At 40.7% G+C, this 20,839-nt stretch overlaps 1 protein-coding gene across 3 annotated transcripts in view; it reads left to right on the top strand.

Moving 5' to 3' along the window:
- The window catches only part of CDH11 (cadherin 11), a 174,940-nt gene that overhangs the window by 53,326 nt on the left and 100,775 nt on the right, over positions 1–20,839 (top strand). For all 3 annotated transcript variants that reach the window (XM_025370023.1, XM_025370020.1, XM_025370021.1), the window contains one exon: positions 14,912–15,036. The gene's annotated coding sequence lies outside the window, so the exon portion shown is untranslated. The remainder of the gene's footprint in view (positions 1–14,911; positions 15,037–20,839) is intronic.

The following is a 20,839-nucleotide window of genomic DNA, read 5'->3' as shown; positions in this document are numbered from 1 at the left end:
ATTTTTCTTATTTCTGAAAATGAGTGGCATTTAACTGAAAGACGAAACACCAACATCAATAAGAAATTAAAGCAAATGGCTTAGAAATGCTAACCTGGTCTTTAATGTTTCTTCGGGAAAAACCACTAGAAAAGCAGAAATCTGTTCAAGTAAATCCATCTGCTCACTTTTAGGTCAAACCTGTTAGGATTAATTCTTTAATGAGGTTACAGGGTTTTGGGCGATGAGTCTGCAGAAATGATCTGGTAATGAGCTGACTTCGAAGAGAAGGTTGAGAGAGCTTTCATTAACTCTGTTTGCATCATAATTTGGCAAGGTCACTGGAGAGAGTCTTCTTTAGGCCACTAAAAATAGACAGTCTCATAGATCCAATCATGTCGTCATCTCTCTCTCTCTTTTTTTTTTTTTCTGTAGTCATGTCTTATTTTGGGAGCTCCCTTCATTCTTCTCACCCCCCTGCCTCCTCTGGAACCCTGTGATTGCTTTGTGTAAGACACTGCCTCCTTGTGTGCTGAGGAAGAGAGGAAAGACAGGGCATTTCAGGCCCCTCATTCACCTGATTACTTTATCTTGCAGTTTCCCTTCCTCCCTCCTTCCCTCTTTTCCTTCCTCTTTCCCTCCTTCTCTCATTTCCTTCCTTTCTTCCTTTCCTTTTTTCTCCCTTACTTTGTCCCTCCCTCTCTCCCTGCTCCCTCCCTCCCTCCCTCCTTTCTTTCTTCTCTCTCTCCTTCTCTCCCTGCCCCCACTTCCTCCCTCCATCACTCCTTTCCCTCTTCTCTCCCTCCCTCCCTCCTCTATCCCTCCCTTCCTTGCTTCCTTCCTCCCTCCCTTCCTTCCTCCCTCCCTCCTTTCCTTTCTCCATCCCTCCTTCTCTTCCTTCTTCCCTTCCTTCCTCTCTCCCTCCCTTCCTCCCTTCCTTCCTCCCTCCATCTAGTACTTCCTCTTTCTATTCCTTAGTCTCTCCCTTCATCCCTCTCTCCTCCCTTCCTTCCTTCCTTCCCTCCTTCCTTCCTTCCTCTCTGCCTCCCTCCCTTCCTTTCTTCCTCCCTACCTTCTTCCCTTCTTCTTCTCTTCTTCTCCCTTCTTCCCTCCCTCCTTCTCTTTCTCTGTCTCACTTTTACATAGGTCCCAATTCTATGCGTCACTGTGCATAGAAATACTTGATATACAATTATTTAAAAAGTAAAAACCATGAATGAATGAATGAGTTCCATTTCAAAGCAAAAAGAATGAATGAATGAATGAGCAACAAAGAAGACAAAAACGATGAATGAATGAGCACCATTTCAAAGTACAAACAACGAATGAATGAATGAGCAACAAAGAAGACACAATTCTTGAGAGAATGGCAGGGCTAGAAAGACTTCTGCTTCCCTTGAAAGCATACTTCGCTACTATTTTAATAGCTCCTTCTTTCACACTTTTGTACCCCCATTGCCAAATATGTGCTCCACTTACATCGTGTATATGTTCTATCTATGCCTTGTCATCTTTCTGTGGTTGTATGCATCTGCCCGTGTCTAAACATATACATCTGTTCAGAATGAGGTTCTGTAAAAATTCAAAGGATTCATTTAACTCCTGGATTCTTCGTTTCTCTTTTTTCTCCTGTTGATTCCTTGAAGTTCATGCAGGTTTTTGGTAAAGAAAATCTTACCCTAACCTCTAAAACATACAGCATGGATAAAGTAGAGCTCTGTGGATTAAATAGAAGAAAGGAGAAAGTTGTAGGAATCCCCAGAAACCTCCCTCCAACTCTCCTCACCACACCACAGCCCCTGCAGCAGCCTTTGGGATACCCCAGGAATACCACTCTTTGCCAAGAACAGTTAGTAAAATCACTAGATTAGATCACCGCTGAGTTTTCATTTGGCTCTTACATCCTGTGATTTGTGATGTCTGTCAGACTTTAAGTCCAGGTCTCTGTGTTTATGGTTTGCAAAAAATGCAGATGATTCCCGAGTAGGTAACGTAGGAGCTATAAACATGATGCAGATGACAGAGTTTCTGCTTTTCATAACCACACAGGGACTGGAGGAGCAGGCAAACAGTTGGGAAAATGGTTTCTTAAAACAACAAAATGTCCAGACACATAAGAACGGAATGACTGATAAAGGTTGTTGTAGGTCATAGTTGTTGCCTCTCATTTCATCAAACAGTTACTGAGCATCAGCTATGTGTTGGCCATGTGTATATTGGTGTAAAGAGATCCTAAGAAGATATGATCCTCCCTCTGTTTTATTAGCGTTTAAAAAAATTTTTTTGTGTAAGTTATCACTATCTAATTCTTTGCTGCTTATTTTTCTGTTTACTTTTTAACTCTACCAGAGGCTGAACAATCTGTAAAAAGAGCAATCTTAGCTGTTTGGTATCCAGGGATTTGACTCATGCCTGGCACATAATAGATGTTCAAGAAACATCTGCTCACAGAATTACACTGTGTCGTCATCTCCACCAATCACAGTGGTTGGTGGAGATGATGCCGCAGTGTAAGCTTTGTGTGTGTGTGTGTAGTTGGGAAGGTGGACTGTCAGGAGGTGATATTTGGCCAAGACCTTAAAAGACAGGGATAAGTTTGTGAAAAGGGAAGAGGAAGAGATATTCGGTTCAGAGGCAAAAGTAGGAATGAAGGAGGCAGAGTGAAACAATATGGTAAGCTGAGGCAAAGCAATGGGTTCCTAGAAGGAGTTTCCCCAAGTGAAGCTGAAGACCAGTGGGGCTCACTAATGAAGGGCTTTCCCTGAGGGCAGAGTGGAGTGGTGCTTAAGAGAGGATGCTCTGGAGTCAGGCTGCATGGATGTGAATCCCTACTAGCAAGGCAGGTGGCATTAATAATTCACCCTCTCCATCTTAGATTTCTCCACTTTCAAATAGGGGTTATCTATGTGACACTCCACTTGAGCACAGTATCTGGAACATAGCAGGCTTGGCTATTGTTAAAGGAGAGGAGACCAATCCAAGGAGACCTTGAGGGCTTTGCACCCTGGCATGAGCAGGCCCCTGGTTTAGGGTGTGCCTGTACAGCCGTGTGAAAGATGGACTGGCTCTCAGGTCCTCCTGGCAGAGAGATGCTGTTGAGTGTCTTCCTCTGTCTCCTTCCTTCACCTGTGTGGGCCAGTGATGCTGTTCTAAGCGGCCCAATAATTATCTTTCCACTATGTTTAAGAATGCTGCTTTGTGTCTTGCACGGGATTGTCTCTATGAGAACCAATGGGATAAATAGTATTCTGGCATCAGTACCCAGAATGGCTGCAATCCAGCTGAGCACCAGTTTTTCTTCATGGGTGCTGTGGTCCTGTGCCAGGTCGTGTGTCCCTGTCCCTTTTGTGAGGCAGCCCTTGCAACTAATATGACTTCGTAGACCAAGCTTTGCATATGACCTTCATTCAAATTATTTCATGCTGTTCTTTCACCTTTTCACATTTTTAGTGTTCAAAATAGTCTCATATGTGTTTGTACTATATGCACCTTTGTAGGCGGCCTGAAATTCTTTTTGGAATCAAACAGGGTATTGGTAAAATGCATGGCATGAGTCACAGGGCATGAGGTGGAGAGTGGGCCGGGTGAGTCTTCAACCTAGTTTTTTCATGAAGACCTACTTTCCTGTAGGGCTTTAGCCACTGCTCCCTCCTCCACCACCATGTCAGAACTGGCATTTGTCTCTCCCTGTAATTCCTTCTCTGCCCTTGGAAGAGAACTGTGATCATTTTTTGCAGTCCCCTTGTGTAGCTGACCTGACGTGTGATATTAATGAAGATGTGGTGCAGAGACCCTGGGATGCTGGAGGCAGGGTCTGGAGCGGATTAGATGCTGTAGGTGCCACTCTTCACCCATGTCCCCCTTGGGCCTCCGTCTCCCTGTCCATAAAATAGTTGTGGTGCCATGGATCCATGTTCCCCACCTCTCAATCATTCAGGTTTTGTCCTCCCTAATATCTGGATACGATTCACATTGTTATTTACTTAATATTTTCTTTTGACTCCTTCTACTTTCTGCTATTTAAAAAAATTTTTTTGAAGAAAATTATATTGCTCTAATTTCTGGCAAGTCAATATCTCTTGTCATAAATATGAGGCAGCCAAAAAACAGATATAATTAAAAGGAAACAACATAATTGAATCCTCTCTGAGCCTGAGACTGCCTTGTCTTTGTTAAAAAAAGGTTTGTTCAGAAATCACTGCAAACAGAGACTTTCTCTTTGCTGACATCAGGACTGAAAAGAATTGAAAATGTATGTCTCTATTTCCCGCATTTATTGTCATTGAAGGCCAGTAATCTGGCAATTGGTGGGGCCTCTGTTGTGTCAGGTATTGCATTAATTTTTTTATGTTGAGTCTTTGTAACAGAACCCTGATAACAGAACCCTGATGGTATTGACTTATATTTAGTGAACAGTAAATTTATGTCAGAAACAATAGCGTTATTTGCACACAATATTACCTCTGTGCTTGCCACAGGAATGTGAGGTATTATGATGCTCATTTTACAGGTAAGGAAACAGAGTCCTAAGTCACAGAACTGACGAGTCATAGAGGCCCAAACAGGAATCAGCTTGCAGCTGCATCTTATGCCAAAGTCTTTCTAATTCCACAACTTGGCCCCTTGGCTTGCTGGGGGACATGCCCCCTTGGTTTGGCTCCTAGATAAGGTCCTCTGGGCCTTCTCTGAGGACCATCTTGGCTCTGAAAACTGGCCGTACGTACACATCACTCTGAGAGCCAAAGGTGACCCCTCCCTGGCCCCCAAGGTCTTCTGCACATGCAGTGTCCTCTTGAAGATGGCTACATCATGGTATTGGATTTGACCCATGAAATCCCCAACTCATGTTGAACACTAGAGAAGTACCGGCTCTTAGCTCTGTGTTTCCCAAAGTGTGGTTGGAACACCGATGGAGGGAGGTGGGATGCTTTCAGCCAGGGGAACTGATTATTCCAATTACAAAGTTCTGTCATTTCAAAGTAGGAAACAACCTTACTGCTCATCAAATCTACCCTGGTACCCGATGCCAAAATTCATTTACTTACTGGATAAAGAAAGTGACTGAAATGTTTACAAATATGAATGATCAAGTTGTGAATAATATGTACACATGTACGCGTGTGTGTGTGTGTGTGTGTGTGTGTATACTAACACACATATAGATACTATTATATATCTTTATATCTCTCTATATAGAACATTTGCAGATATCAAAGCCAAGGAGGCATGTTAAAAACCTGTTAAGACAGCCTCCTCATTTCTTGGCCTTTTGGCTAAGATGAAGTGTAGGTATCCAGCCTCATTTTCTTGATGGAAGCCGTATGATAGAGAATTAATAAATGAATATTGTAGAAGAAGACCTCCCCAAACTTCTGATCCACTGATGTGCAGACAAACAGGACCATTTTTTCTGTCATTTCCACACTCATGATCCAAGCACAGTCTGGTAAGATGACCCAGCTCCACATAGCTGTTGACAGTGTTTCATTTATTTTTTTTCCTCTTTATTTTCAGTTCTTAACAATGGAGTTAGTAAAAGTAACCATCCAAAGAGTTTAAAACATGAAAAGATAAAAACAGCAAATGCATCCTTGAGGATGTGTGTTTGTGTGTGTGTGCAGTCACATTTACATCTGAAGCACACACACATATGACTTACAAATAAATCGAGGTAGAACAGCCTATATAAAGCTTCCTACGAAAATATTAGATTCTCGATATTGACAAATGATTTCTCCCATTCTTTAAGAATGTCAAAATTTGTGCCTATCAGTGAAGAATGTTCTTCCACCAATAAAGTGCAGCAAACGCAAAACTGAAACATTTTAAGGACCTGATTCCCCTGCCGACCCTGAGTGAATCCAGTGTACTTAATGAGGTGTGATGAGGATGTAGAGCACCCGCTAGACTCTCTCCCTGGCTCACGTCAGCCCCTCTGTGGCCAAATTCAAATTTCTGCCTGAAGAAAATCAGTCTCCACTCACTGCAGCCCTTCAGAAGCACTTGCAAATAGGTGAGACCACTATGTCCAGGGCTCAGATTTTTATTTACTAAGTCATTGGTTTGAAAGCTCTTTTGAAGCATTTAGTTTGTACCTTTGTCTGATTACAAAGTGGACAAGGAAACATATATGCTTCTTATCCCTGTGGAGTTTATAGACAAGCAGAATTGGCACAGCTTGTATCTTCAGAATAAGTGCCTTGGAAGAAGCAAATAACAAAATGGCATTTTTTTCTTAACCTAATTTTATATTGCAAAAGGATAGTCCCACTTAATTTTGAGAAACCTTATTTTGTTTCTTTCTGAGTATAATAGCCCCAGAGGGAGCTCTCTCCTATTATATCATAAATCAGTCGTATTGCTATGGACTATGCAGTTTACTTTTCTTACTATGAAAAGATAGCGGGACGCTGTGACTATTTCTGGCAGACAACAAACACTGCAGTGTGTGTGTGTGTGTGTGTATGTGTGTGTGTGTGTGTGTTTGCAGCACTTCTCTGACTTTATTAATATGTAGATTTGTGTACTCCAGAAACTTGCAAATAAGCGGATTTCTTGGTTGTCTGGAAGTTGCCTAGATTTGATAAAATACAAGAGACTGTCTCAGGCCTTGGGTCTGGTTAAAGGTCTTTGTTGTTCTTCATTACATGCATGGGTTCTCCTTCGTAGTTGGTTTCTGCTTTTTCTGGATAGTTAGGTAGCCTGGTAAAGTGATGCAGTCCTTAGTCATGTTTCTTTTAAATCTCTGGACTACTTTCCTAATTTAGTGCCCTATTTTATAGCCAAGGAATGGAGTAGCGTACAGTTGTTCAGTGAATTGCTATAGATTCAAACTGCCTGTGCCCAAGTCTTGGCTTCACTGGTGAGTGGCTTTGTGATTGAGGGCAACTTTACTCAGTCTTTTTGTGCTCCAGTTTCCTAGTTGTGAAATGAAGAAAAACCACAGTACCTGATTGTCATAAGATGAAATTGTATATTGCAGGAAGGTACTTAGCCCAGGACCTGGTCCGTTGGAAATTCTCAATAAATTGTAGTCATCATCATTGCCTGTTTGGATTAAGTTGTGTCTGGAGAAGACTCAGCTTCTGAGAGCTAGAGAAATGCTGAGAATTAGCATCATTTGTACATGATGGCATTCATGCCTTAAATCCCCAAAGATGATTAAATGCTTCATTTGGCATGTGAAGTGTTTAGAAAATATTGACCACACTTTTTCAAACTTAATACTTGCACAAACACAGGCATTTAATGCTAGCCAGAAAATACCTGTTGGTTTCCCAGTCTTTTATTGTTAATAGTCAATTATTTGCAAAATGATAACCTACTTTACTGATTTGAAATATTAAAATATTATAGAAAACAAACCAAACAGTGCCACGTTGCATTTATCAAAGCTGAATAATTTGCGCCAAGTGAGTACATTATTACGGTCCTTGAAAACAAATTACAAATTATATCTGTCATTTGACATCAAGTAGATAAAAGGCAATAGGTATTTTTAATCTTTTAAATTAAAAAATATATAATTTTGTGGTCATTCTTTGTCTAACTACTACCATTCATTTATTTCTTCAATATTCTAGCCCTGTGGAGGGTTAGCAGTGTACTGACCCGGGCCAAACAAAAGTGAGAATAATAATGTGATTTCTGTCCTCAAATAGCTCACAGCTTCCTTGATGCAAAGTTGGGAGGACCAAATAGCCATAAATATCAAAGATCTCTAATTGTGGAAGACATAAAAAAGCACTATGTTACACTAAGGGAATCCTGAAGCCCTCTGAGTTTATACTAGGTACTGAGGAGAACTTCCACCAAAGTCACACTAACAGTAAATGAAAGAAGGGGTCAGATGCAGGGAAGCACAGAGGTGCAAAGCCTGCCAGGCTCAGGAACAGCAATACTTACTGAAGCAGGAGGTAAGGTGGGCAGGTGAGGCTGGGGACAGATAGGAGACAGATGCATAAGCTGTGTTAATAAATGTGGAGTGTGGGCATCTCCTGACCTGATAGGGAGCCATTTAGAATTTTAATATTGTCAGGTTTTTTTTTAATGTAAAAATCGCTATTCTTCTAGTTGGTGGCTTCTATCGAGAAGGGGATTTCTGTTTGATCATGTGCATTGCATTCAAATGTTTAGATATTTATCCATACATGACAAGGAGACAAACAACTAAAATAAAATCAGCTACAGAAGAAGAGGTTAAAGTTATTCTGGAGCATATGTGATTGTGTGCACGCTGGTTGCTTTGTTCACCCTAGTAGTTCTTCAGAAAACTTTACATACTGACCATATAGACATCCTTAAAACTTTCCTGTAGCGTGCTTATACTTATTTTTGTCTGCTTCTCACTTTCACCCTAAAAAAAGTTTAAAAAGTGAAACTGCTAGCATTTTAGGCAAAAATAAAATATACTCTTCTGGAGAAAGACTTTTAATTTTCTTTCTATTCTAGCTGTTCTCAGTTGTTAATAATATAGTCTCTCTCTATATATATATGTGTGTGTGTGTATATATATATATATACACACGTGCAAATTTTATAGTGGTTGTGCTTAGATATTTCGCCTTATTCTAACTTTTATTCCTCTTTATTCAGTAGCAAAATCACCATTGCTGAGTGGTAAGGGAAGAGTCTTTGGAGCAAGGGAAATCTAGATTGGAATTCCCACTCTGCTACTCATTGGCTTGGTTATCTTCGGCAAGTTGTTCAACTTCTCTGGGTTCTAATTTCCTCCTCTTTCAGGAGGCAGAAATAAAAATCCAGCGGTGTGGGGAAGAGTAATTTGTACAAAACGCATGTAGAAGCACCAACGCAATAATACCGATGATGTGTAGTAGACGGCACAGAAAACCGGAGCTTCTAGTACCGCGGTTGTCAATTATGTGAAAGGGAAAAAGTGAAGCTACATAATTTGGGCAAGAAATACGGATAAAATGTAGTGAGTAGTAGGAGGTTTGCTCATATGCTAGATGACTGTTTGTTTATTCATTTCCCAAAGATATGACAAAAGCTGTGAATATTTATTTAGTTCTGCTCCCAATAGCCCTTCTAATAGGGAATTATTTGGGTACAACGAAAGACATTTGTAAATGCGGCTGATAAGACCGGCATTGGACAAGGAGTGTTTTGTTGGACACAAGAATTCTATTGTCCCTGGCTTCAGTTGTCAAGTGCCCGGGGAACCCAGAATTTATGGTGGCAGCACAATGGCCCTTTCAGGGCTCAGGGAAAGAGCTGTGAGATCCTGCTCCCTGGCTTTTCAAGGCCTCTAGTCTTTTTATCAGGCCTGGACAATGCCGGATTCAGCGGCTGCCTGAGCCTCCTGACCGTCCATTGGCCGTCAGGTATTGTGCAGTAATTACCATGGTGACAATGGACTCCCTCTACGCCCGTCCATCGGCGCTTTGGAAAATGGTGAAGGTTGTCACTTTGCATTAGGTGCCTCTAAAAGCATGGCTTACTTAGAAAAACTACTAAATAGAAATGAAGATAATCGTAGTAAGAGTTTGATTTAAAAGGCCACTGTGTCAAATCCATTTGGAGCTCAGAAACTCTTTATGGATGCTTTCTTCTAATTACAGATAGATGCTGGGCATCATCCTCTGTGCAGGCAGTAAGGAGCCAGCCTTGAAGATTGTGCAGGAAGGGATGAGCAGAGGGCAGCTGGTATCCCTGAACCACACAGTGGGAGCAGAGGTCTAAGCTGAGTCCAGGAACTTTGAGGGGTCTCTAAATTTCTTTGAGACTCAGATTCCTCATCTGAAAAAAAATATGCAAAATGCTTATAGATAAATATTAATTACATGTGGTAAGATTCCATGTTAATATTTATGCACATGTCAATATTAGTTCTGTATAAATGCTTACGCATCTATTATAGGGGTTTTTGAATAGCAAATATACAGTAAAAGGTAAACTGTTTAATCATAGAAGCACAATATATCTTTTCATAATCACAACTGTTGATTTTTGAGTGTATAAGTGAAGTGTTGCATGTATTATGATTATTCTCCACAATCATTCTACAAAATAATTGTTATCCCCATTTTACAGTGAGGAAACTGAGGCTCAGAAAGTTCTTGCTTGCCCAAACTCAAACTAGCTTGGAGGAGGAAAAACTTGATTTTAAGTCTTGTTCTCTCACATGCAATAGCTTCCTGCTTCTCTCATTATTTTTACAAAAAAAATTGTGATCTACAATCCTATCTTACGAAATATGATTTACCATATGGTTTTGGAACTTTGCAATAACAGGAAAGAAAAACACCCAATGGAGATTATTAATTGAGTTTAATCATCCCTTCAACAATGTCAGAAACATATGATGCCCAAAAAAGGAAGAAGCCCCCATCTGCAGACTCCCAGGGATGGCTGCATACGTGTGGCCCCTTCTCCTGCCTGCACAGAGCAACATCAACAAAGCAAATTGGTATTTCTAGACCACCAGAAAAGTGGATGGCCGGTGTTCAACTTCTTCGCCAAAGAAAAGTTTTAAAAACCTGATATTTCACTTGTTTATACAAGAATAATATATAAACATTTAATTATAGTTTGCTTTAATCAACTATGTTCCAAAATATCTGAAATTTCCCATTGTGGTGTTTTTTTGTTTGTTTGTTTTGTGTTGTTTTGTTTTTGAGACAGGGTCTCACTTTGTCACCCAGGCTGTAGTACAATGGCGTGATCTTGGCTCACTGCAGCCTCAACCCCCGAGGCTCAAACGATATATATATGTGTGTGTGTATGTATGTGTGTATATATGTGTATATATATGTATATATGTGTATGTGTGTGTATATATGTATATATATGTTTCGCCATATTGCCCAGGCTAGTCTTGAACTCCTGAGCTCATGTGATCCTCCTGCCTCAGCCTCCCAAAGTGCTGGGATCACAGGCAAGAGCCACTGCAGCTGGCCTTTCCATTGTGTTTTTACCAAAAAGTAGAAATTATCTGTAGTCACACACCACGGGAATAGGCATGCTTTGCCCTGGGAAGTGGGCCTCCCGGTGGGTTCTTAAACCTGGAGAAAAAGGAGTGGATTTATTGATCCAGCCCAGTTATGCTACTTCCTTGCTCTATGCACTTGGGCATATGCCATTCAGCCTCAGTTTCTTCATCTGTAAAATGGAGAAACTCTTATCTCCTTGGGCTATGCTGCTCCCTTCATTGGCAACTCTTTCCATTTTAACGGAGATCCTAAGAGAGGGAAAGTGGCAAAAGGAAGGATACGGCTCTTCACGTACTGAGCCTTCCACACAATCAGAGCTCAGCAAAAGGGAGCTGCTACAGTCACAGCTGCATCTGCCCCTGACTATCTTCCTTGATTTTGATATGCTTACCGAGTATGTCCTTCATTCTACTTTATGCACTTGGGCTTCACGGTGTTCTTTTTCCTGATTTCTAGTCTCTCTGAAATAGTATATGGCATGTACTGTCTGAGCCCCTAAGAGGCTTAGTGCTGTGGGCAGCCAACCGCAGTGATGGAAGGGCTGATAGATGACAATGGCGCTGTACTTGAAGACAGCCCATGATGGTGTGCAGAGCTGGGAAGATGGCAGAGAGAAGTCCTGAGAGTAGGTAGGAAGTGGGTGCAGCAAGACTGGAGTGTAGCTTCCTGGCTCAGAGGGGAACACATGATCCCAAGTCTGGGAGAGTCATGAGCTGTGGGGAAGATGAAGGAAAATGAACATTCCAGCCATGAAGGCCAGTGCGGAGAATGCAGAAACAGACAACCCGCTATAGCCTGCAAAGCCGTCTTAGCTCCATCAACTACACTAAAAGCATAAAGAACAACTTGGATTTTGTATGTTCATTTTTTTTTTCTAAGAAACATAATTGTATACCAAAATTTTTCACAGAATCCACAGTCCCTCTTTCTCTAATGTTTGCAGTGATTAGAATTCATAGACAATTCACCGTCTATTTCTGCTTTTCTTCCAAAGCTTTTTTGATTGACTGTACAGGCTTTTGGAGAAAGGATTTCTATAGGAAACATTTTGAAGGGAGGTAAAGAATGCAAGACACAGTGGGGAGTTCAATAAGTGTTTTATAGATTTGAGAAGTCAACCTTTCTAAACATGCTGGCCACAGTAACAGCTGCATTATTAACAGAAGACTAGAGAAGGAAAACAGAAGGTACATGGGCTATGAAGTCAGCACTGCTGGATTCCAACCATACCCGGGGTATTATTGGCTGAACACTTTCAGCAAGAGTCTTACCTTTTTGTGTTGTAGGGTGAGATGGCGTTCATAATACCCAGGATGGTTATATGTGGTTAAGGGTAATTCATTGGTGAGATACATGGCAAATATCTTTTCCATCCCTGTTTATAACATTCCAGTTATCTATTGCTGAATAACATGACATCCTAATATTTAGTGGCATACAGCAACAACTTACTACTATCTCTTACAGTTCTCTGGGTTGATTGAATTCATTTAGGTATTCTTACTTGTTATTTCCTGCCATGTAGTCAGATGGCTGGAGTTACAGGAAGATTTGAATGGATTAGGTATCCAAGATGACAACTTTAGCCCCCTGTCTGGCACCTCACTTGGAAGGCTGAAAGAGCTGGAAATGGACTGACACCTCTCTCTCCATCCACACAGCTTCTCTACCTGGTGGTCTGGAGCTTTCTCATAGCACAGTAATATCAAGTATTTGAACTTTTGACATGGCAGTCAACTTCTCCTAGAGCAAGCGTTCAAAAAGCACAAGATAAGCTACAGGGTTTCTGTATTAGTCCACTTATGCTGCTATAACAAAATATCACAGATGGGGTGGTTTAAACCACAGATCTTAATTTTTCAAAGTCCTGGAAACCAGTAGGTTCAGTTCCTGGTGAGGATCTTCTTCATGGCTTGCAGACAACATCCTCTCACCATGTCTTCACATGGCAGAAACAAAGAGAGAGCTCTGCTTTCTTTTCCTTTTCTTAGAAGAACAATCCCTCATGATGTCATCTAAACCTAATTACCTCCCATAGGCCCCACCTCTGAATACTATCACATTGTGGGTTAGTGCTTTAACATGTGAATTTTGGCGAACAAAAACATTCAGCCCATAACATTCTACTGCTGATCCTGTAGAATTCATGTCCTTCTTGCATGCAAAATACATTCATTCTATACCAGCAACCTCCAACATCTTAACTTGATTCAGCATAAATTCTGAGGTCTAAAGTCCAAATTCTCATCTAAATAAGTATGAGTGAGACTCCGAATACTATTCATCCTGAGACACAATCAGTATGGATGAGATTCAAAGTGCTGTTCATACTGGGGCAACATTTGTCTGCAGCTGTGAACCTATGAAATAAGATAAATTACGTGCTTCCAAAATACAGTGGTGGGACAGGTGTAGGATAGGCATTCCCTTTCTAAAAGGGAGAAATTGGAAAAAAGAAAGTAGTGATGGGTTCCAAGCAAGTTTATATAAAAAGGCAAATACCAGTGAATCTTAAGGCTCAATAGTAATTTTCTTTGGTTCAATGCTTTGCCTTTTGGACCGATCAGGGTGGAAGCCCCTCTCTCCTGGTTCACATAGTGTCAGTTCTGCTGTTTCATTGTTATGCAGAGCCAGCTCATAGTCCCATAGAAGGAGACTGCACAAGGGCATGCCTATCAGAGGGTCTGGGTTATTGTGGGGCAATTTTGGAGACTGGCTGCAGCATGTAACATGGTTGACAAGCAGGGTCCTTCCTCATTTGTTATGCATTGCGTGAACTGCTGCGTGTAGCATTTCCTCCATGACTCCCTGTGCCTCCGGGAATAACTCCAGTGTTACTCTGTCCTGACATTTGGATAAATAGCACACAAGAGGACAGCTTTATTGTTCATCTTGCTACAGTCACCAAAACCAGGCTCTATGAAAAAAATTTAGTAGATCTAAGGTCCATTCACAACCCTTCACTAAAAAGGGCTTTTGTTTGCTTGTCTGTTCTTTTGGAGAAGGCTTTGTGTAGGATTATTAGATGGAAGCAATATCAGACAAGGAAAGAAATTTGGAAAGAAATTAAGTCAAGTCAAAGAAATAAGCTGTTTAAGCCCCTAATTCAGGCTGAGTTGATCCTAGAAGGTAGAAGCCTAGAGATGAAGGACATTCAAGAGCTCCTTTATGCTGTTGTGTTAGTGAAGCTATGCCAGCTGGCACCTTCCTTGGTTCAGTGCCTCAGTTTTTAAAGATGACAGCTGTTTAGACACTCCATATTCGTTTCTTTATTCACTCAACAAATATGCATTGAACAGATGCTCTGGGCTAGGAAATGTGTTAGACATTTTGGGAGATATGAAGATGAATCAGACCAGAATCCAAGCAGAACATAGCCCCCACACAGAAAGTCTAAAATGTGGTGTTGTGGGCGGGGGAAATGCAATCTTGAAAAGACTTGCAACCCTGTCAGCCCAGTGCTCTGGTCTGCTGGAGTGGGGATAGCATCTCCTATAACCACCACCGCTATTGCTGCTCTTCGTCTTTGAGCCTGTTGTTCATGAGGATCTGTCAACACCAGAACAGTGCTTCTCACTTTAGGAAGGAAGACATTGCTTTGGCTTTGGAACATAGGTTCTATCAGAAATGGGCTCTAAGTATTCATACCTTCCCCCATCAGCTTGTTCTTCATGCAAGAGCAAATGTATGTGAATTGCACGGCATGTTATAAGAAGTTGTATGTAGAATTGCTTTATCATTGTCATCATAGTACCAAATGCATATATGGTTAATCACACTATCCAATGGTATTTATAAATCCATGATAAGTTTTTCCTACTTTTCACATAATTTTAGTAATTGGTTTATCTCTCTCTTTGCACACCTGGATTGTCATCTTCTAAGAGAAAAGTCTGTCATATGCAACTGTGTATAATATTGTATCACTTTGTCAATTCATGCCACCAGGAGGTTATTAATGATCCTTTCACTTTTTGCAGAAATCACTGTGTTTTCGGCTCGGCGGCCCTGTGACATTCCTTCCTGTTGTCCTTTGTTGAGTGACCAATCAGATGGGTGGAGTGTGTTACAGAAATTGGCAGCAAGTGTCCAATGGGTGAAGAAGGTAAGCTGGACTAACATTACTGAACAATTCACATGTTACTATGTATGTCAAGATGGAGATTATGTCTGTCTCTCAAATGTGGCTTGATTTGGAACTTCACTAAAGCTGAAAGTAGAATCTGAGAGGGAGAGAAAGGCCTACCTTTTTCAGTAGTGAGGAATGTGATTATTCAGTGTTAATGTTATTGGATTCTCTTTATTGAACACCTATTATGTGCTAGTAGTAGTAAGATCTGGAGGAGAAAGAAGGAACTAAAGGAATTATAATTCTTTAGCAAGGACTCGGCTAAACAGGCCAACTGAGATGATTGCCATGTTGCTTTTTTCTCCTTTTCTTTTGGAAATAAGTCTTAAAATGGGAACAAAGTAGCTTATATCCCACAAGGAAATGAGATTGCTAGGAGGCTGAACCTTTTAGACTTCAAATGACAGGGCCCTCGATCATGAGCCAGGAGGCCTGGTTTCTACTCCCAGATCCAGCTCTGCCATTCACTGTCTGGGCTATGAGATTAATGAGCCATTTACTGGGCTGCCAGGGTGGCTGGACCTAGGATTTCTAACAGTTCTTACATTTTAGGATTCTGTGAATCCATTTACCTTCTCCATCTGCTCGGTGATAACTGGAGCAATATTCATAGGAGACATCTAAATATCCAGATAGAAATTTAAGAATGAATTCTACCAGCGTGACTTTCCACTTTTGGGGAATCTAGACCTCCTTATCCAAGTGCCTATGACTCATCTCCATGTGGATGTCCAGTGGTGCCTTAAAACATGTATGTTAAATCCAGGTTTTTCCTGGGCCCCGCATTCCTGTAATAGTATCAAAATTCACCCAGAGTAGAAACACGGGCAGAATACTTTAAGCCTCTCAACCCCTCACCCCCAATAGCAGTTAATTCCTCTTGATTCCTATTCATTCTATTCTTTGTCTATCTCTGAAGTAGTTTTGTTTCTCACTATCCCTATTGCCACTGTTCAAATGCAAGTCAAACTCTTTTTCTCCAATGTTACTGAAATTGTCACCTAATAAGTCTTTTTGCCTCCAGGGTTATTTCTCCCTCATCAGCTCCAATGTGATCCATGATCTATATATATCCTGAACAATGTTCTTAAATCCTCACATTATGTTACTTTCCCACTTATTCCCTTTCGATGATAGAAATAAGCTTTTCTTAACAAGTTTCTAGGATCCTTTAATGAGAAGGGCCACTGTTTTGCTGTCCAGATTCATCTCTCAGCTGCTATTCCCTCTCTACCTTGCCTGTATTATATACATCCACTCTAGGACCTCCTCATGGGGCACAGCCATTATTTCCCCAAAACCTCATAATCTCTCTCACCTCATAAGCACTCTTAAGACATTTTATATCTTAGCTTGGACTTCACTATCGCTAAGGAGCTATTTCTAATAGGCTAAGATTACCTAGACAATACTTTAGCAGCCAGGGATTACGCCATTTACAGTGATTTCCACATTGGACTGTAATTGTCTATTTAGTTGTCTGTCTTCCCAGCTAGACCTGGAGATTTTTGAGGACAGGACTTATTTGGGACCACTGTGCTCCCAGTTGCAAGTACTGTATCCGGGCCAAAGTATGCACTTAGTAAGTATTTATTAAGCAAATGAATAGGGGCCCTCGGTATATTTTTAATTAAATGTGAGGAAGGTGGACTACGGTGACTACTCAGAGAAAAGTCATAATAACAGCAGCTAACAGGTTTTGCATGCTTACTATATGTCAGGTTCCTAAGGATGTTAAAGGTATGACTCCCCTTAATCCTTCCAAAAGCCTTATGTGGTAGGTATTATTAATGTCAAATGTTTTATAAATGAGAAAACTCAATCTTGAAGAATGTATTAGTCTGTTTTCACACTGCCATAAAGAACTTCCCTAAGACTGGTGATTTATAAATGAAAGTGGTTTAATTGACTTACAGTTCTGCATGGCTGGGGAGGCCTTAGGAAACTTAGAATCATGGCGGAAGGAGAGGTAAGCATCTTCTTCACAAGGTGGCAGAAGAGAGAAGAGAAGCAAGTGTGAAGGGAGGAGAGCTCCTTATAAAACTGTCAGATCTTGTGAGAACTCACTCAGTATCACAAGAACAGAACGGAGGAAACTGCCTCATGATCCAATCATCTCCCTCCCTCCACACTTCGGAATTACAGGTTCCTCCTGCGACACATGGAAATTACAAATTGAGATGAGATTTGGGTGGGGGCACAGAGCCAAAGCAAATCAGGGAAGATAAATAACTTGTCTATGGCCATAGTGCTGTAACTTTTATCCTTGGAATTTGTATTTATGGGAAGTCTAACTTTAGCTAGAGTTTGTGTCTTTTACCACTCTCCTTGTCTGCCTTTCTCCTGAATGAATCTCCCATATTTTGGGCAAAAACCATTATCTCCACATAAGGCCAGGGGCTTTTCTTGCAGCCCACACAAGCTGTTGTTAAATAGATGGTAGTCCTCTGTGACAGGGAACTCTAAATTTCTGATAATTTCTCAGGTATTTTACACTCTTGTGTTAATGTGGGTCTGTTTTGGGAAAAAATTTCAGTGTGAAGAGTCCCCACCTCTTTCTCTCATGATCTGGTCAATATCTGTTAAGGGAATAAACCAATGAATGAGAACACTTATCCTAGAGGCAAAATGGCACTTCCCTACAAACGCACCAGAATGATTTGGAAATTGTATAACTGACTTCTCTGGCATTTGCTTATTTTGCACTCATTTGCTTCGAAGCCTGGCTCAGCAGAGGACGTGCATCCCTCCTGTGGGTATGTCTGTAAATGATGATCATCTCATTTCTGCTGAGCCAAATGGGCCTCTTCATTTCATCGGCCCTTTGCATTCCTCAAGAAGATGTGCAAGTGACATTTTCTATTTTTCTAGATAATAGGGGCAATTAGAATGATGTATGCATGAATCAGAGTGAGAAGGTAAATAGAAAGTACTTGAATTTAATTTCATGTCTAGGAAATCTGTTAGTTTTTTTTTTTAACCTGGAAATTAAGAACAGTCTGTTTTGAAGAGTTCTGCAAAGCTTTTATTCCAAAGAGAGGAAGGTAAATTGCTCCAATGTTGGTGGCATGAAACCTTCATAAAACAAAGCAAAACATAAAACAGCAGGAATGCAACTGGAACAACCCTTTGATTTTTCAGGATAAGCTTCTTCTTGATGGAAGAGAATTCTGTGCCTGGTGGAGGAAAGGACTTGTTCTTGATCGCACTGTAAGGATTTTGAAGAACAAAACTAACCAATGACTTTAGCTGAGACTCAGATTCTTGATTCCCAATCAGGTCAAGATGCCAGGTTTTCTTGAACAGGCACCTATGACATGCCACAAACACAGGCGGAGATGAAAGGGCACTTCCTCTTTCCTCAAGGAGTTTACAGTCAGGTAACTACATATGGCAGTCAAAATCCAAGTGGGAAGGAAAGACGGAGAGAGACTTCAAACAAATGTGGCATGGGTTCACAGGATCGACACTCTAGTTAACTTACAGTGAAATCCACTGGAGCTTGAGCTTCCATTTCTAGCACACGTGTCTTACTTAAGAACCTTCTCGGAGCACAGGAGGAATTATCCGATCAGCTACAGGATAAGGCTTCTAAGCCCTGTGACCTTGCTGGGTTTTCAGTAGAGCACAGGGGCCTAGAAATTAACATCCTGGAGAAGTGGAAGAGATTTGCCCTTTGCTCAAGAGAAGTGTACACACATTGGCATCCTGCTGAGTAATAACCAGCAGGAATTGCTGGTCTCAGGTCACCCAATTATCTTTCATTTGCATAGGAATGAATCCCGGAAAGCTGCTTCAGGGGCAACTCACCCGTGCTGCAGAACGCACCGGGCTCTGCATTGTCCCTGACAGCTTGAAGTGTTAGCAGTCTGCTTCCTAGCCCCCTGTGCTGCTGGTTCTGTCTGTGAATGCATATTTCCTATTTTGGGATGTAGGCCACTGTGGAGAAGGAGGCCAAGTATCTGTCTCTATCTGGTGTCATCAGAATCATAAACAGACACTTAGGACACTTGTTGCCTACACATTGCAGCTCTTCAGTGCGTACAATGTGGCTGTCATCACCACAATCAACTAATGATTACATGAAGCCCTTATGTGGTAGACCACCTGAACATCCAGTCCCTGCACAAAATCATTACTAAAGGAAAAACCTCAACTAAAGTTGTGGTTCTTTGATCTTGCTTTATTTAGCTAGTGATGGGCAAAGGGGTCAATGACTTTGAATTTTCTGAGCATGCCCTTGTACCAGACACTGTGCTATGTGCTTTACATTTATTATCTTGTTTGACGTCACCAAGACTTTGGCTGCTATGTGCAGGGGTCATGATTCTTTCATAGATGAGGATACTGAGGTTTAGAGAGGTTAAAAAACTTGCTGAGGACCCCTGATAAGCAAGGGGTAGAGACAGGGTCTCCACTCTAAGCACAGCAGTGTAGTGCCTCCTATTGATCAATGTGTCTTCCAATTCTTTTGTACCTTGACTTACAGTCTTAACCAAGCTGGGATGGGAGGGAGTTGGAGGGCAATTACTATTACAGTTATTTTGGTATGGCAATGTCCTAAATCTCTACTTGAGGTTTTTTTTTTTTTTTCAATAATAGATTCGGGGATACATGTACATGTTGGTTGTATGGGCATTTTGCATAATGGTGAGGTTTGGGCTTCTAGTACACCCATCACCAAATTAATGAACATTATACCCAATAAGTAATTTTTCAGCCCTCCTCCTCCCTTTTTGGAGTCCCCAGTGTCTATTATTGCCATCTTTATATCTATGTGTACCCCCTATTTAGTTCCCACTCATAACTAAGGATATGTAGTATTGGATTTTGTGTTTATGAGTTTTTTCACTTAGGATAATAGCCTCCAGCTTCATCTATGTTGCTGCAAAAGACATGGTTTCATTCTTTTTTTTATGACCATGTAGTATTCTTTGTGGCTGTGTAGTATTTCATTTTTATTTTATTTTATTTATTTATTTATTTTTTTGAGACGGAGTCTCGCTCTGTAGCCCAGGCTGGAGTGCAGTGGCCGGATCTCAGCTCACTGCAAGCTCTGCCTCCTGGGTTCACGCCATTCTCCTGCCTCAGCCTGGCTGTGTAGTATTTCATAATATACTATACAGCCATAAAAAAGAACATAGTGTGTGTGTATATATGTGTGTGTGTATGTATATTCTACATATATATGTGTGTATAGAGAGGATGTATGTGTGTACAGATACACATATATACACAAATACATATATGTCTATATATACATATATAGACATACACACATGTATACATATATGCACACATGTGTATGTGTATATATGTATATATGTGTGTATATATACACATGCATACATTCTCTCTATACACACATATATGTGGAATATATCACACACGTAACACATGCATTCTTTATGTGTATATATGTATATACATACATATGTGCGTATATGTATATGCACGCACATGTACATATATGTGTGTATATATGCACATATATGTATATATACACATGCGTGTATATATGCACATACATAAACATACATATATACCACATTTTATGCACACATATATGTATGTATACACACATACATACCACATTTTATGCACACATATATGTATATATACACACACATACACACATATATATACACACATACGTACACCACATTTTCTTCATCCTGTCATTTTTTGATGGGCACTGAGGTTGATTCCATGACTTTGCTATTGTGAATAGTGTTGTAATAGACGCATGAGTGCAGGTTCTTTTTTGATATAATGATTT

The sequence above is a fragment of the Theropithecus gelada genome, chromosome 20 (assembly GCF_003255815.1).
Source record: "Theropithecus gelada isolate Dixy chromosome 20, Tgel_1.0, whole genome shotgun sequence".
Lineage (NCBI taxonomy): Eukaryota > Metazoa > Chordata > Mammalia > Primates > Cercopithecidae > Theropithecus > Theropithecus gelada.
This window is presented reverse-complemented; position numbering and strand designations above follow the sequence as displayed.